The sequence below is a fragment of the Canis lupus genome, chromosome 31, assembly GCF_048164855.1.
Source record: "Canis lupus baileyi chromosome 31, mCanLup2.hap1, whole genome shotgun sequence".
Lineage (NCBI taxonomy): Eukaryota > Metazoa > Chordata > Mammalia > Carnivora > Canidae > Canis > Canis lupus.
In genome coordinates this window covers 36160621-36177260 of record NC_132868.1, presented here as the reverse complement: position 1 = coordinate 36177260, position 16640 = coordinate 36160621, and the positions used below count along the sequence as shown (strand labels likewise).

The following is a 16640-nucleotide window of genomic DNA, read 5'->3' as shown; positions in this document are numbered from 1 at the left end:
CTAATCTAAGTATTTTAATAAGAAAGGAACTTGATTAGCGGAATTGGATGTTTCCACAATCCTTAAAAGGTTGGAGGAGCAGATTCAAGCCTGAGGCTGCCTGAATGACTGCCAAAACCCTGCCACATAGACCAGTTAGGGAAATCTCTACCTTTGGGGTGTCAATTAGCAACACTGAGTTCAAGAAACTACTAGGACAACTGTGACCCACCTGGTAGGAAGCCAGAATCAGAAGCTGTTCCCAGCACTGCTAGGACTGCCTCTTAACTCCCACACTCAAGACGGGACATTGGAGGGAATCCGAGGGAAGGCCAGCAGCAGCAGGAGGAAGGCCTCCTCATTACTTTGTGCTGATACCCTGCCAGTGCATCCAGTGAGAGCCAGAATTCTGTTAGAGTCGGTAAATGAACACTTTCACTTTCCATCTTCTGCTGTGTGCTGGTTGACCATATCCAACCATTACCTTCCTTCTTGGAATCACCTAATTCATGTCCACCTTTCCTCCTTCATCTTTGACACTGTGAGACTGGTGTAGGGTCATGGAGCGCAACAGTCTTGAGATGTTTTACGGTGCAGCTGAGTATATTTAAGCAACATGGGGACAGGACCCATGGGCAGAAGGGGCTATGCTTTTGCTGTATGAAGCTGATGGTTACATGCTTAGTGCTTAAGGGGGAGACGTGCAGGGAGTACTAGATCATAAATGTCTCCTTTAAATTTCTGTTCATAAAACTACTTTTATAAGATTTCTCTGGTGCTTATCATTCAGTTCGATTCTGACTACCAGTGAGATGTACAGGCAGTCATGAGATCCTTTAAGAATGGAACAAGCAGGGATCCCTGGGTGGCTCAGTGGTTTGGCGCCTGCCTTTGGCCCAGGGCGTGATCCTGGAGTCCCGGGATCGAGTCCCACATCGGGCTCCCTGCATGGAGTCTGCTTCTCCCTCTGCCTGTGTCTCTGCCTCTCTCTCTCTGTGTCTCTCATGAATAAATAAATAAAGTCTTAAAAAAAAAAAAAAGAATGGAGCAAGCAACACATATTTGACTCTTATCAAAACTATGCAGACTATAGGTCAGCCTTTGGGTGGAAGGTAAACATTTTTTTTCTTTTTCAATCCCTCATCAAGACCACATTTCTCCTCCTACTCCCCGCATCCTGCCATGTGCATTTTCACACTCACATGTTTCCCATTTTTTGCCTTTCCTACTTGCCATATCCTTCGAGGTTCAGTTAACATGTCACCTCCACAGTGAAACCTTCCCTGAATTCTTTCTTCCACAGACTCAGTTGTTTCTTTCTGTGGCTCATAACATTTTGTGCACTCATTGCTATGGCATAGAAATTTACAGTATGATTTGTTGTTTTTCTTTCTACCAGACTGTGAAACACTCAGATTGCTCTCGATGTCTAGTCCAGTGCCTGGTTCAAAGTGAATAGATGCCAATGGCGTAGATGATAAATGATGAGAAGGACAGGTCCTTATCCTCTGGAGTTTTAGTAAAGGAGAGAAATATTCTTATAAGGCAGACAAATCTGTGTTGGAAAGTCTTCATTATATCCCAAGGCTTCCATTATCTCTATAGTCCTCTTGAAATTTAAAAGGAAATCAATTTAATAAGAAGTTCCCTAGATTAGGTTGAGGAAGAACTTTCCCATGCAAGAAGAGACAATCTATCAGTCATTTTGCCTGGTTTCCTGTAAGTGTAGTCTTATCTGAGAAAAGAGACATGTGAGGATCTACCCTCTCAACCTACCTCCAACCCAACAATCTGAGAGGAAATACAGGGTTTGGCAAAGCTAAAAGCCTCAAATTAAAGCCTTTTGGATACAGAAAGGCAGCTAAACCTCAGAGGCTATTAGTATACCTACAACTTGTTTTTTGTGCAAACCCAACGTCTATGAAAATGGGAAGAGAGGAGAGGGATGGCAATAAAGAACAGAGGTTCAACGGGCACAGAATTCATAGAATGGAAGTGAGGAGGGCCAAGAAAACCAGAGCTTCTAGACCAGGAGAGCCTGAACATTGGGAGAAAAATCCTAACCTTTTTTCCTTCCTTATGTAGGTATCAGATAATTTTCTGACAGCTGTTGTGCTTGAGTACTAGTTCAATAATGCTGATTTCTCTGAAAAAAAAAAAATAGGCCAGTAAATCTTATTGGTTGGATGCTTTTAGGTAGCCATCTAAATAACTTGGTGGAGGTAATTACGTGTCTACCCCAAATTAAAGCTACTAGCGATTCAGTTGTTTTTCCTTGTATATCTAAGGAGGTAACTACTAAGATATAACATTTTATAATCCTATGTGACTTGTAAAATATTTTGCTTCCCATGGCTCCAATTATTGTTATCTTTTTTTCTACAGGTTGCTTCTAAGTTATGCAATCCCACCTCTGCCCCCCAAAAGAACTCACTGCATTTGAAGTGGCATATTTCAAGGCAAACAGCAAAAAAGTACTGGGTTCCTTTCCTAAGCTATATTTTATAAAGAAAAGGATTGGGCGGTGGGGAGTGTCTTGATTTTTAATCTGCCAATTGGAAAACTTTCCTCTTCCATCTACCTTCCACCCAGGAATTGCTGATTTGAAGGTCAGTGTATTTAGAATTCTATTGTCATAACAAAACAATTCCTAGCAGAGGTCAATTCATATTGTTGGAAGGACAGGCCTGAATTACCTAAGAACTTTCCCATACAATTGCTATTCTGACATTCAAGTTTTGGTAATAAAATAAATGCTAAAAGCTTAGAGCTTGCTTTTAAGAAATGCCTGAATAGCTCTACACATGACTAATCAGAGAGGTTTGCTTGCCCAGTCTTAAATTCAAGAGTGAAGTTATTTATTTTAATTAACATATATATTTTTATTTTTTCCAAAATGCAATATTGTAACAAGCCAATTTTGCTCAGCTGTGGTTTTTAAAATTTATTTTAAATTTTTTCCACTATCCATTTTGAAATACTTTCAGACTTATGAAATAGTTACAAAAAATAATATGAAGAATTACCATATACTCTTCATCCAGCTTACAAATGTCCATATTTTATATAAACACAGTACCATTTTTGAAATGGGAAATTAATTAATAGAATACTACCTAGTAATCTACAGACCTTATTCAAATTTTGTCATGTCCTACTAATGTATCTTTTTTCTGCCCAGGATCCAATTCAAGCATCCTGCATTGCATTTAGCTTTCATGGTTCATTAGTCTTTAATCTTAAATAAAAAAATCCTTATTTTTTCTTTGTCTTTCATGACTTTGACTCTTTGAAGTGGACTGGCCAGTTAGAATGTTGCTCAATTTGGGTTTGTCTGATATTTCCTCATGATTACATTCAGGTTACACATTTTGAGCAAGAATGTCACAGAAGTGACATTGTGCCTCTCAATGCAGGAGGAACATAGTGGATGTGTCCCATCACTGGTGATGCTAATTTTGATGACTTCGTCAAGGTGGCATCTGCCAGCTGCCCTTTCACCACTGGAAAGATACCGTCTGTCTTCCCTTTGAAATTAGTAAGCATCTAATGAGGTGATACTTTGAAACTATGTAAATGATTTGCTTTTCATCATACTTTTGCCCACTTATTTTAGGGTCCATTATTTATCTCTGCCTGAAATAACTATTACTATTATGTTTGCCAAACAGCGATTTTCTATTTCCATCATTCCTTCTACATTTTTAAATTGGGATACTACCATAGCAAATAGTTTAGTTAGTTAGTTAGTCATCAATTTGGCTTGACTCTCTGGAGATCATCACTTAGGAAATGGTTTGTGAATGAGAGGCAACACAGTGATGTGTGTGTGATATACAATGTGTGTGATAGACTGGCAGGGTCCTCATCAGAGCCAGAATCTTAGAAGGAATAATGTGGGGCATGAGAGCAATAGGACCACCTTATAAGAGAAGAAGGCATCTGGTCAAGGAAGTCAGATGGAGTAACAGTTTCAGAGGAGATAGAGGTTTTAGATAGTTGTAGAATTTACCTCAGCATTGGCCTCTGGCAGCATGTATGACCCTTGGCAAAAGTTTAGTGTGTTAATTTTTTTGTAAAGATTTTATTTATTCATGAGAGACACAAAGAGTTAGAGACAGAGACACAGGCAGAGGGAGAAGCAGGCTCCCTGTGGAGAACCCAATGTGGGACTCGATCCCAGGACCCTGGGATCAGGCCCTGAGCCGAAAGCAGATGCTCAACCGCTGAGCCACCCAGGCGTCCCCTCATCCCCTAGTGTGTTAATTAAAGTAACTGTGAAATTAAATGCACTAACACTTTGGATCCACGCAACCTTACTGTGGGGCTCTAAGCATCACCCAAAGGGAATATTCTCATTCTCGCTTTATTAGATCAACATTTGGACCTCTAACCTCAAGGACAACATTTCAATTCCAACTCCACCAGACTAGCTGCATGGCTGTAGCTCAGTGACACTAGATGTAGCTTGAGGCATTGCTGAGTTTCTGCTCCACCAGTATCCAGGGGACAGCCATGGGTGCAGGGGCCATTTCAGTTATGTGTGTCACTTCTACAAAACCATCAGCCCCTGAGGTTTGAATCCTAGTCGAACTCACCAGAATGGCAAATAATGGGCATTACCGACTCATGGACACATGTAAGATCCCCAAGGATTCTAGCAAATTTCCAGAAATAAGGACACTGTTAAAAACTGGGCCTCTTACGGAGAGTTGAGCAAGTAGGTGTGAGTTATAATTCAGATTTAGATATTAATATCAGGAGGGCTTTATTTGTAGCTGTTGTCTTAAGATAATAAGACACCAGGATCTAGGGTTAGAATAATAATCTGCCCTAGTCAACTTGATCTTCAGAGCATACGTAGTAGCTATTTCCAACTCATGAAACAAGCAGATCTTCATGAAATGTTATCTTCCTGTTGCAAATGAATAATAGTTAATTGTGTCATCCTTATTCAGATCTTTTTCTTGTATTTGACTTTAATTATGCTAATCTGAGATCTGGATGATGAACTTTAAAAAATTTATAAGTAACCCAGAGGCGATAATGGCTGCTATGCAGCTAAGTGCCCACCTACCAGAAAAATCTAACATTGGGGGAAGGCATGGATAGTCATGACTGAAAACCTCTATCTTTCAGTAGTTTGGAAAATTCAAGAGCCAAAGTAAAGAATCTGAGGACAAGTTCCAAAGGAACATGAGATTTTCCCTTTTGTGAGCATGCTGGGTGTCTTGATCCCCTTTCCACCCTTCTCCATTGCTTTGTGATCATGAGACTAACCAGTGATGTCCCTCCAACTCAGGCCTCTGGGTATATTCAGCCAATGAAGAGTGCTGGCAGGAGATTCAAGGGAGGATAGAAAGGTTGAGGTTGCTTAGCCTGCCAGTTCACTTCCCTGCTATGAGGGAGTGGTTTTGTTGTGTCCTTGGCTGAAGATCAGAGCTCTTGCTAGGTGGCCCTCTCCATTCAAATCTCTCAGTTGGGGTTCTAGAAGCAGTTCCCTCCTCTTGGCCCTTAGGCATAAGGAAGGCTCCAGATGCCACTAGACTGAGGACACTGTCAAAGAGCTCTCTAGGAAAAAGAGTATCAAGAGTGAGGCAGTGCTGGATGCCAAGGGAGGGACTGGCTTGATGAAGGAACACTGGGATCCATCTGTCCTCTTCTCTTCTTAGGAGGTAAAGAATGAACAGGTTCCTCCAGCTGGCATTTTTGCTACTTCCTGTAGGGCAAGTATTGCCAATTAGAGCTATACTGATATTTTCCACCTATCACATTAGCAAAGATCAAAAGTTTTGATAAAACTGTTGGCAAGAGTGTGGGGCAATAGGCACTCACTCATAGCTGGCAACAGTGTAATATTCTGTTACATTAAAAAAAAAAGCGAAGTGCAATGTCCTAATGCTTTTGTAAAAAGGGGATAAAAAATATATGTAAATTTTTGCTTGTTTTGAGAGGGTGATTAGTAGCTGGAAGACAGGACTGGGAGCAGAGGTTTTTCACTGTATACTTCTTCAGCCATGTGACCCTATGCACTGATTTTTTTTAACCATAAAATTCAAATTTAGGGGTGCCTGGGTGGCAAGTCAGTTAACCATCCAACTCTTGATTTTGGCTCTGGTCATGATCTCAGGGTTGTGAGATCAAGTTCACATTGGGCTCCATGCTCATCAGGGAGTTTGTTTGAGATTCTCTGTCTCCTTCTCTCTCTCTGTCGTCCCTCCCCCCCCCACACACACACTCTTTCCCTTAATTAATATTTTTTAAAAATTCAAATATATTTATGTTTTTAAAAAAGATTTTATCTATTTATTCATAAGAGACATAGAGAGAGAGGCAGAGACATAGGCAGAGGGAAAACCAGGTTCCCTGCAGGGAGCCCAATGGGGGATTCCATCCCAGGATCCTGGGATCACGACCTGAGCTAAAGGCAGATGCTCAACTACTGAGCCACCCAAGCTCAAAAACTGGAATTTAAAAACCAAGAGAAGTAGGAGGAGCAACCACAACTGTGGTTGAAGACACAAGACTGCTTTTCCAGCTGCGGTGGAAGCAGCATTGGTTCCCCACCACCAAGGGAATAGGAGGGCCCAGGTGTTAAGCCCACATCCTCTTTGGTGGCCACAGCAGTGGTAACTGGATCAGCAAGACCTGGCCTAGATCCCAGGAATCAAAGACAACACTTCTCACCAGGCCTGCACTCAGTACTACAAGCAGAGGAGCAAAAGGTCCCAAGCTAGAGGAAATGAGTAAGAATTGGGTGCATTTCAGTCAGATTGGGAATGGACAAATCTGTTCTGATTGGTCATTTGGAGAAAGCAGACACACTGGAGGTGGTGAGTTCCAAAGCTTTGGTGCACTTGAGTGGGCAAACTTCCAGGAGCAGGGTTTTCCCCTCATGGTTCTCCTCAGACCGCACCTGCCCCCCTGCTTTTCCCACCCCACTTCACCTACCCTCCACTTAGGCAGGTGAAGAGGCATGGACTTGAAGGAGACCCCAGTGTAGCCCAGATCATGTTGGAAACATCTCATTTCTTAAATGCTCTCCAGGAATGAGTGTGGGGTTTAAACATGGCTCCAAGCTTGATGGGCCAGAAAGAGTAGAAGTGATGGTTTCTACTCTCTTTACCCAGACGTTTGAGTTACTAATCATTTTCATGTCTCAACCTGTTTCGATATAAGGATTTCTTTGCTTCAGTTGTTAAGTTCCTTTACCAAACAGAACTCATCTCTCACAGGTCCATGAAAAGGTGTTCTTTGCTTGTAACCTTGGTAATGGGGTTGGGGGAGGCCTAAAGCCATGAAACAAGAGAGGGAATCTCAGACAAAATTACAACATTCATCTGAGAATCTGACTAAAAATTAATAAAAGCCACATATGGATGTTTTTATTGTCTTGTTTTTCTTTTTCTTTTTTTTTAATTTTTTAAAAAATTTATTTATGATAGTCACACACAGAGAGAGAGAGAGAGGCAGAGACATAGGCAGAGAGAGAAGCAGGCTCCATGCACCTGGGAGCCCGATGTGGGATTCGATCCCAGGTCTCCAGGATCCCGCCCTGGGCCAACGGCAGGCGCCAAACCGCTGTGCCACCCAGGGATCCCATGTCTTGTTTTTCTTTGTTAGTTTTTGTGTATTCAGTTTTCCCAACTTAGTCATGGAAAGTACTGGCTTTTTTTTTTTTTTTTTTGTAAACCCCACCCTCAACATGGAACTTGAACTCACGACCCCGAGATCAAGAGTTGCATGTTTTACCGACTGAGCCAGCCAGGCACCCCAGCCATGGAAAGTGTTTGTAGGCCAATTTCCTATAAGATTTTCAGTTTTTAGAAAATTAGCAAACAAAACCAGAATCTGTCATCTTAGTACCTCAAAGGCTAGTTTCTGGCTACTTTCTTCACTAAAAAATAAAAAGCATATATACACATACATATGTGTGTATGAGAGAGAGGCAGAGGGAGAAGCAGGCTCCCTTGGGCATTCTACCTCGGTCCTAGGATCACACCCTGAGCTGAAGGCAGATTGTCAACCTCTGAGCCATCCAGGCGTCCCTGAAGTACTCTTTTTAAGGAGGGTTTTTCTGAGGGAGTTAGTAAATACTGTGGGTTTTTTTATGGTTTTAGGTAAATGCCAATAATACCTGGTATTCTTTTGGCAGGCACATGGGGACATATATTGCTATATTATTTCTGGTAGCATATGGAAAAAAACCAAGGAGCTGGTTTGGACATTCAATTATTCTTTTACTGAGTACCTACTCAGGCAGGATCGTGTTAAGTACTGTGAAAAATGAAAGATGGATAAAATTAATAATGTGTAAAGAAACTCAAAAAATATTTACAATAAGATCCCAGAGAGATTGAGGGATGAGTGAGCAAACTCTGAATATACACTAAAATGCTAACCAAGAGGCTGGGAGTGGGGAGGGGTGGGGGTAGGAGTGAGGATTAAGGGCTACTCTCTCCCACCTCCTTATTGGGGGCCGGTGGTGGGGAGGTTAAGTTTCTGCATTCTGCATAACAAACATGCATTATTTTTGGCTTAAGGAAAAAAGTTATTTTCAATTTTAAAAATTGACCAAGATATGCTGAGTGAGTTCTTCAGAGAGCCAGGTAGGCTGTGCATAGGTGTCCTTAGTGGCTTGAATCTTCTCCAAAGCTGTGGCTTCCAGGAAGCCCTGGCTGGCTGAGAGCATGAACAGAGAGGGTATTGTACCTACATTCTTGGACATCAAGTGCTCTGTACTAATACTCATGGTCACATTACTCGTTATACCTGTCCAGGCTAAATAGGGGCCAAACTGCTGTCATTGGCACATCATACAACAACAGGGACACACTCATTGGTTACCCAAGGAAGAGATAAATGAGATTCAAAACCATTTTTAAAATCTTTTTTTAGCTTGGAAAGTGTAAATGATGATTTTTTTTTGAGAGGTCAGCTGTGTTAAATCTCATAGAAGCATTTCAGTTTAATGAGGGCAACTCTGTCCATTATATACAGGGAAAAAACAAAGTTCTGCAACAACGGGAGAGTTTTAAGCATCCTCTAGGTTATCTTGCTCTTGAACTTTGACATTATAGTATTATTAGAGAAATTTTGAAAAATGAAACCCGGTCTATGTTTTGCTGTCCTTGGTTAAAATCATTTACTTGTAGTGCTCCTGGATTTCCTCAGTCTATCTGTTACCTGAATTCAGCAAGAGGAGCCAGCATTTGGGAAGTATTTGAGAACAGAGGTACAGCAGTTGCATCATAGAGCATCCTAATTGACATACCATCCCAAAATAAGATAATTGAAACAAATTGCCATTTTTAAATAAAAGATTTTCATGTTCATGAAAAGTGTTTAAATCCTCATAAGAATTCTTGCATTTTATTGTTATCCTTTATCTTTAATTTTTATTTATTTATTAGAGAGAGAGGGAGGGTGCACAAAAGGGGCAGAGACAGAGGGAGAGAGAGATTAAGAATCTCAAGTAGGCTCCATGACGACGCCAATCCCAATGTGTGGCTAGATCTCACAACCCTAAGAACATGACCTGAGCCAAAATCAAGAGTTGTACACCTAACGGACTGAGCCACCCAGGCCCCCCTCTTTATCCTAAATTTTAAAACAAAGCCTTGATTTTGAATTAGATATTTCAGAGATAGTAATCATAAAAAATAACCCAATTAGACTATTCACTTTGGGAAATTCTTCATAAGGAAAACAATGCTTAGAATCTATTCTGTGGGTGCCGTTTGCCTAAGGGCTGGTGAGTGTAGACAAAGGCTAATGAATAATGATTTTTTTATGCCTCTGGCATGGAAACAGTCATCAGGCCAGAAATAAGGACTTTTAAAAATATGTTCCCAGGATGAAAAGTCAACAGCCTTTTATGAATTTGTCCTTTGGGGTGGCTGATATCTCCCTTAGGTACAACCTATACAATCAGATGCTGGCTGATTCATGTATTGGGAATCTTTATTTGCTTGCTCAAATGAGTGGTTTTAGTGGCAAATGACTGATGATGATATAAAGTACTAAGAACCAACATGATTTAGGAAAAGCCAAGTGTTAAAAGGTTCTAAACCTGTTAGACCACCATAGTAATTCCAATCTCATGAGACCATGAACCAACCACTTGATCATCATCTAATTCATAAACAAAACAAAACAACCTAATGTGGACCAAATTGCTTTCTGATGTTTGAATGAAGTTACTTTTATTTATTCAGCGTGTGGGGACCTAAATGTGTATCTGAAGAGGAAATGTTGCTATAGTAGAAATCTGCCATTGGAGTCTTAAAAATGTCAGTGGAACTGTTTTCAACTATTTATCAAGTGTACTAATGCTTTTTGTAAACACTTGTAATTTCTGTTGTGTAGGTGAGCAAACACTGCAGCCGGTTCCGTTATCAAGGCAAAGCACAGCACTGCATTTGACTCAACTCCAGAAAATACTGTGCTTTCTTCATAGAACTGGTTGGATTAGTCATACAACATCAAGAAACAGGTTCACGGTCAATCATATTATCTGCCTGCCCCATACAGAAAGCACTGAAGTTTCAAGTTTCCACAGAACACTTTGTGGTGTTCAGAGAACAGTTGAATGGCATTTCTAGTTTGATTCAAGGCAGCTGGTAGTACAGCCTACTTTAGAGAAGAAACAGTCTTCTGATATACAACATACACAGAAACTTTGCCTTATAGATTCTGCACAATGTGTCCAGTTAAATTCATTAAATAGCTCTACAAAAGTATGGAATAAAGACTTAGAAATGCTTAAAAAGACATAATTTGAGGACCCAGATAAGTGAAGAGAAGAAGCAGAATGGATTGCAGGCACAGAAGGAAGGCTGTTTCAGTGCCATGTGATAAATACAGCTCATCAATTCTGCATCCTAGTATGCGTGTGTGAAGAGGCCTGTTTCCTAGAGGAAAGAGGAGATTCATATCCTGTCTCCCTGGAGTGTTTTCCTCAGGATGTCAGGACAGTGATTGGGAGACTACTTGAGGGGACCAATAGGGAGATGGAACAATTTAGAAGAAAGAATGGATATCCTACTATTGACAGGAAGTGCCCAGGAAGTGAGGTAGGCTGAATTTAGAATGAATGGGCTGATGGCCTAAGGAATTTAGAGTCAAGAGGCAGAACAAAGGATGCTGTCTGTCAGGCCAGTCCCTAGGACAGGGAGGGACATCCTTCCACAGCGTGGGATTGGTGAGTCTTCTGAGAATTGAACGATTCTCACGGTGGGCAAAACTCTTTGAGGGTGAGTTTTCCTATCTGAGAAAGGCAGAGCTAAAACTCAGAGCTCTAATTTAGGAGACTGTGGAATGATTTCAGTAGGAGGAAGTGGTGGGAAAAGGGGAGGGGCCATGAGCCAAAGACGGATGACCATCTGCCAGGTGCTGTCCCAGTGGCATTCATCTTCTCTGGCAGTGTGACAAGAAAGACTGAATCCAAAGCATGGATGTGATGTCCCTTCTCCTCCCACCTGGAACACAATGAAAAATTTTCCTCATTTTCTGTGAGCCAAGGTAGAGTCTGGTCAGGAATGGACTATACTGGGTGAGTCAGTGTTGTTTTTTCCTTCAGTGGTTGGAATTAGCTTAGAAGATGGGTGCCTCATATGGTGGGAAACATAATTATCCTGCCTCTGTTCTTCCAATGGGTAGTGAGTAGCTAGCCAGGAGACTTGGGTTGCATCTTCTCCATTGGTTCTCCTTCTTCCTGTTTCACAGCTCTCTCTCCTGGGTACTTTTGGTCACACTACAGATGCACCTTGGGGCATTTGCTCTGATGAGAGGTTTCCTAGGTAATTTTTACTTTAAACAGAATGCAGAATACATTTCTCTATGCTTGGGCCCTTGTTGCCCATATTCCCGCAGTGCCACACATCAGTGGCACAGGCCTGGTTTTGACAGTGATCTTCAAGTACCCAGTGAAGAACCATCTCTGCAAGAATGGTGGAATGGCAGGACCCATGATGAGTATGAAGGCTGAGGGCTCCAGAGCAGGAGCATCACGGTGGTTGCTGACAATGAGAAGGGAGACATACTCTTGGTCTTTTTGTGTTTCCCAAGTCACACTCTTAGGATGGTTAGGAAAATGTACAATTAAGAAGCAGAGTTTTTAAGTTCTTGAAACAGCTGGGTTATCATCTTTTCTGGAACTTTCTCATTCTTTTCAATGTAAAAGTTGCTGTTTTCTACATAGGAATGCAACTGTGGGAGGAAAAAGTGCAGAAATCTGGTACTTCCTGCCCCTTTCCCCCAAAGATACAGAAGGGCATCCGAAATTGCTGAATGTTTTTCTTAGACATCAAAGAACAGAGGAATGTTGAGAGGGGACTGGCAGCAAAGGGGCTGATGAAGGTATAATGGATAATGTGTCCTCTCACCAAGTTGATATGTTGAAATTTTAACCCCCAATGTAATGATTTTAGGAGGTGAGACCTCTGGGAGATGATTAGGTCACGAAGATGGTGCCCTAGTGGATAGGATTGGTACCCATCTAAGAAAAGACAAAAGAGTTTGCCCTGGCTCTGGTTTTTGCCACTTGAGGACATGATGGGAAGTTGGCAGTCCTCCACCTGGAAGAAGGCTCTCACTAGAAGTCAACCATGCAGGCATCCAGAGCTTGGACTTCCAACCTCTAGAACCGTTGGAAATATATTTCTTTTGTCCATAAGCTACTCAATCTATGGTATTTTGTTATAGCAGCCCACACTGACTAAGACAAGAGGTGATAATTTTTTTTTAATAGTAACAAGGTATGGGTATAACTTCTTAGCAGAATGACAGAAGTAATCATTGAATTTGATTTAATAATCAGTGAGTAAACTTCTTGTCACTCTAGCTAGTAAAATAAAGTTACCTACTAGAGAATGAGCCAAAGAGGTAGTGGTGAAATATATTAGAATTTTTTTTTTTAAAGCACACTGAAAACATTCAGATTTTTTCAAAATGGCATCCAGGAATGTTAGGTGAACTCTTACCATTTCTGGGGAGATTACTTCTCATGGCTGCACGACATCTTGTCACTATTAGTAGATCTATAGAAGACCTCAGACTTTGTGTTCTTTTGCCAGGGCCATTTTTCAGGGTTGATTATGTACTGGTAACTTTAAGAAACAGGATAACAGCTCTTCCAGTCCCCACATTCCATCCCCAGCCCAGTCAAAGAACAGACTTGCTTACTGCTTGCTACAAAATTAGTTGGTTCCCCAAGCTCAGTGCTCCTCAACTGTAAAGCAAGACATTGCATGTGCAGGGCTCCTCTAGGCCCATCTTTGTTATCCCCATTGGCACTTGAGAGCAAAGGAAACCAACGCAGATATGCAAATGTTTGGGCTGCTTGTTGTGTCATGAGTAATAAAGTCCCTTGTCTCTGACTAAAGAGCCTTAAGTGTTCTGCCGTAAAATAATAAGTGGGTAATTTATTAGGTTGTAGTTAAGGTAAAATCAAACCCCAGATCCAACATATATAATTTTATCCATACATATTTAAGTATACATTTCTAAAAGATAAGAACTCTCTAAAAAAGAGATAAGGTCTAGAGATCTGCTATATAACATTATACCCATTGTTTTGTTTTGTTTTAAGATTTTATCTATTTGAGAGAGAGAACAAGCAGGGGGAGACACAGAAGGAGAGGGAGAAGCAGACTCCCTGCTCAGCAGGGGGCAGGACATGGGCCTTAATTCCAGGATTCTGGGATGACAACCTGAGCCAAAGGCAGACACTTAACCAACTGAGCTGCCCAGGTGCCCCATTGTTAACAATATTATATTGTGCATTTAATTTTTTTACATTTTTTTATTTATTTATGATAGTCACACAGGGAGAGAGAGAGAGAGAGAGAGAGAGAAAGAGAGAGAGGCAGAGACACAGGCAGAGGGAGAAGCAGGCTCCATGCACCGGGAGCCCGACGTGGGATTTGATCCCAGGTCTCCAGGATCGCGCCCTGGGCCAAAGGCAGGCGCCAAACCGCTGCGCCACCCAGGGATCCCTATATTGTGCATTTAAAATTTTGTTAAGAGGAAAGATTTCACGTTTAATGTTCCCACCACAATAAAAAAAAAAGCCTAATATTATTTTCACATCTAAAAAAGGTAATAATTCTTTAATAGCATTGAATATCTTGGATTGAATTCAAATTTCTCCAATTGTTTAAAAAAATTTTTTACAGTGCATTCAATAGGCATCCAAGTAATTGTATTGGGTATAATAAATACATAAATAATTGTAATTTAAAATCAGAATCTTAAAATAGTTTTTTGTGGATATATATATGTATAACAAATTTTCCAATTTAAGCCATTTTTAAGCGTACAATGAAGTGGCATTAATTACATTCACAATGTTGTGTGACCAGCATCACTACCTGTTGCCAAAATGTTTACATCTGGGTGATTTAAATCTTTAGCGTCTTTTGATCTGTTGATTTTTCCCTTTTCATCTCTCTGTTTTTCTTTGCAGTTTGTTTGCTGAAGAAAATCAGGTCATTTCTACTACACAGTTACTAAACAGTTTCTACTATGCAGTTTCCCAGTTTGGATTTTGCTATTTTCGTAACTGTTTCATGGACTTCCATAAGGAGTCATGTAATATCTGGTTGTTTCTTTTTTTGTGATGTTAGCAGCCATTCATGATCATCATCTAGATTCTCTATCTTTCAGGGGTGTAAGACAGTGATATTCAAATTCTTCTTTTGCTTTTTAATAGCTGTAATACTTCCACAGGGGAAACGGTTGCATAGTTGTATTGGATGTTTATTCAATCTGTCTAAACAGAATATTTCATAAGTAAAAAGATCTTATTTAGCAAAAACTGCAGCAAACACACACAGTTTCTTTGTGATTGGTTTTCAAACATAGGAGACTTCTTTTGGTTGCTGTCCTTTGTTATATTCCCACAAAGGGTACAGAGTATGCTCCAGACAAAAGTAGTATTTGTAGAAAAGTTAAATAAACACTATTTCTATACAATAACATGAGTGAAAATTTCATCCCCCAGTATCGTTTCTGTCTCGAAAGAGGGTCTGGGGCAGCCTGGGTGGCTCAGCGGTTTAGCGCCGCCTTCAGTCCAGGGCATGATCCTGGAGACCTGGGATCTAGTCCCACGTCAGGCTCCCTGCGTGGAACCTGCTTCTCCTTCTGCCTGTGTCTCTGTCTCTGTCTCTCTCTGTCTCTATGAATAAATAAATAAAATTAAAAAAAAAGAAAAAGAAAAAGAGGGTCTGTTTTTAAAAAGTACCCTGGAGTCATTCATCTGGATAGAAAGAGAAAGTAACCTGAGTGCAGAAAAGTAACCCCAGCCTTCTTTTCTTCCACAGAACTGTGTGGGGAGCTGGGGCCCACCTCCTTCACCTCCATCCTCTGCTGCTTTTTTTATGCACGGATCTAAGACTAAGCACAGTGCTTTTTCTGGTGATAGTACATGCCAGGAAGGCATATCGGAACAGTTTCCTTAGAGCTACATTGAGACACATCTGTTCAAGTGAATCAGTTACTGACTCATGTAGCAGGGATAAGAAATTCAAAACCATCATATGGATTGAACCGCATGATCCCCTTGCCACTAAAAATATTAATTAAGCTTTTCTTTTTATCCTTCACCATAACATCTGTTAACTCACTTTTGGCATCTTGTGAAACTTCTTGTGCATGGAGAATCATAACAGGTGAAAAGTCATGTGACAAAACTTCTTAAAACTTTGAGATTTGGAGGGATTATTTCTCTCTTTCTCCCTCTCCTCAGTCTCTCTCTCTTTCTCCCCCCCCCCCCCCCATAGAGGGTAAACAAGCAAATCACAAGCATATTCGAGAGTATAATATAATTTTATGTTGGCAAAAAACACTGTTGTTTTTGGATTAAAAGTGAAGGAAAGCAAAGCTGAGTTATGTTAGCATGGCTTGTAGGGGAATAACTTCAAAAGCCCACCTTCCAAATCAAAAAGTGAATGTGGATACCAAGCTATGCATGTTCATCAACGTGATTTGTTTGTTTGTTTTAGTTATCTATTTGCTGTGAAATAAATTACTCCAAAACGTAGTGGCTGAAAACAACCCACTTATTATTTTGCAGTTTCTGTGGGTCAGGAATCCAGGAGCAGCTGAGCGGGGGCCTCCAGTTCAGGGCCTCCACCAAGCTGTGCGTGCAGCCATTTCCAGGCTTGACTGGAGAGGAGCCACCTTCAAGTTCCCTCATGTGGCTGTTGACAGGCCTCAGAAGATTCATTTCCACGTTGAGTCACTCAGGCCTCTCCGCAGGGCTGCCTGGAGACACAGAAGCCGGCTTCTTCAAGAGCGGGGATTCCAACGAGAGAGAAAGAGCAACCCCAGACAGAACCACAGACGTGACATCCATGGTGTTTTTCATACCGTGCTCATGAGAAGAGTCGGTAAGTGCCGCCCATGTCAAAGGGGAGGGCATTCCACAGGGCACAGTACACGCAGCAGGGGGCACTGGGGGCTGTCTTAGAGGCTGCCTGCTACAGTTTCTTTATTTTGAATGTGAATTTTAAATGTTTCACAAGTCTCCTCACTAGACATGGAAGATGTACGAGAGGATATGCGGTCAGTTTCCCTGGTGTCCCTGTTGCCGGCCCCCTCCCTGAGCAAACTGCTAGCAGTTTTTTGTGTGTCTTTCCAGAGGCTTTCTGTTAGATGTG

At 41.2% G+C, this 16640-nt stretch overlaps 1 protein-coding gene across 1 annotated transcript in view; it reads left to right on the top strand.

Moving 5' to 3' along the window:
* The window catches only part of LRRC31 (leucine rich repeat containing 31), a 115917-nt gene that overhangs the window by 3236 nt on the left and 96041 nt on the right, over window positions 1-16640 (top strand). Inside the window, exons 2-5 of the mRNA XM_072808021.1 lie at window positions 2365-2588; window positions 3396-3517; window positions 10348-11054; window positions 16055-16370. The gene's annotated coding sequence lies outside the window, so the exon portion shown is untranslated. The remainder of the gene's footprint in view (window positions 1-2364; window positions 2589-3395; window positions 3518-10347; window positions 11055-16054; window positions 16371-16640) is intronic.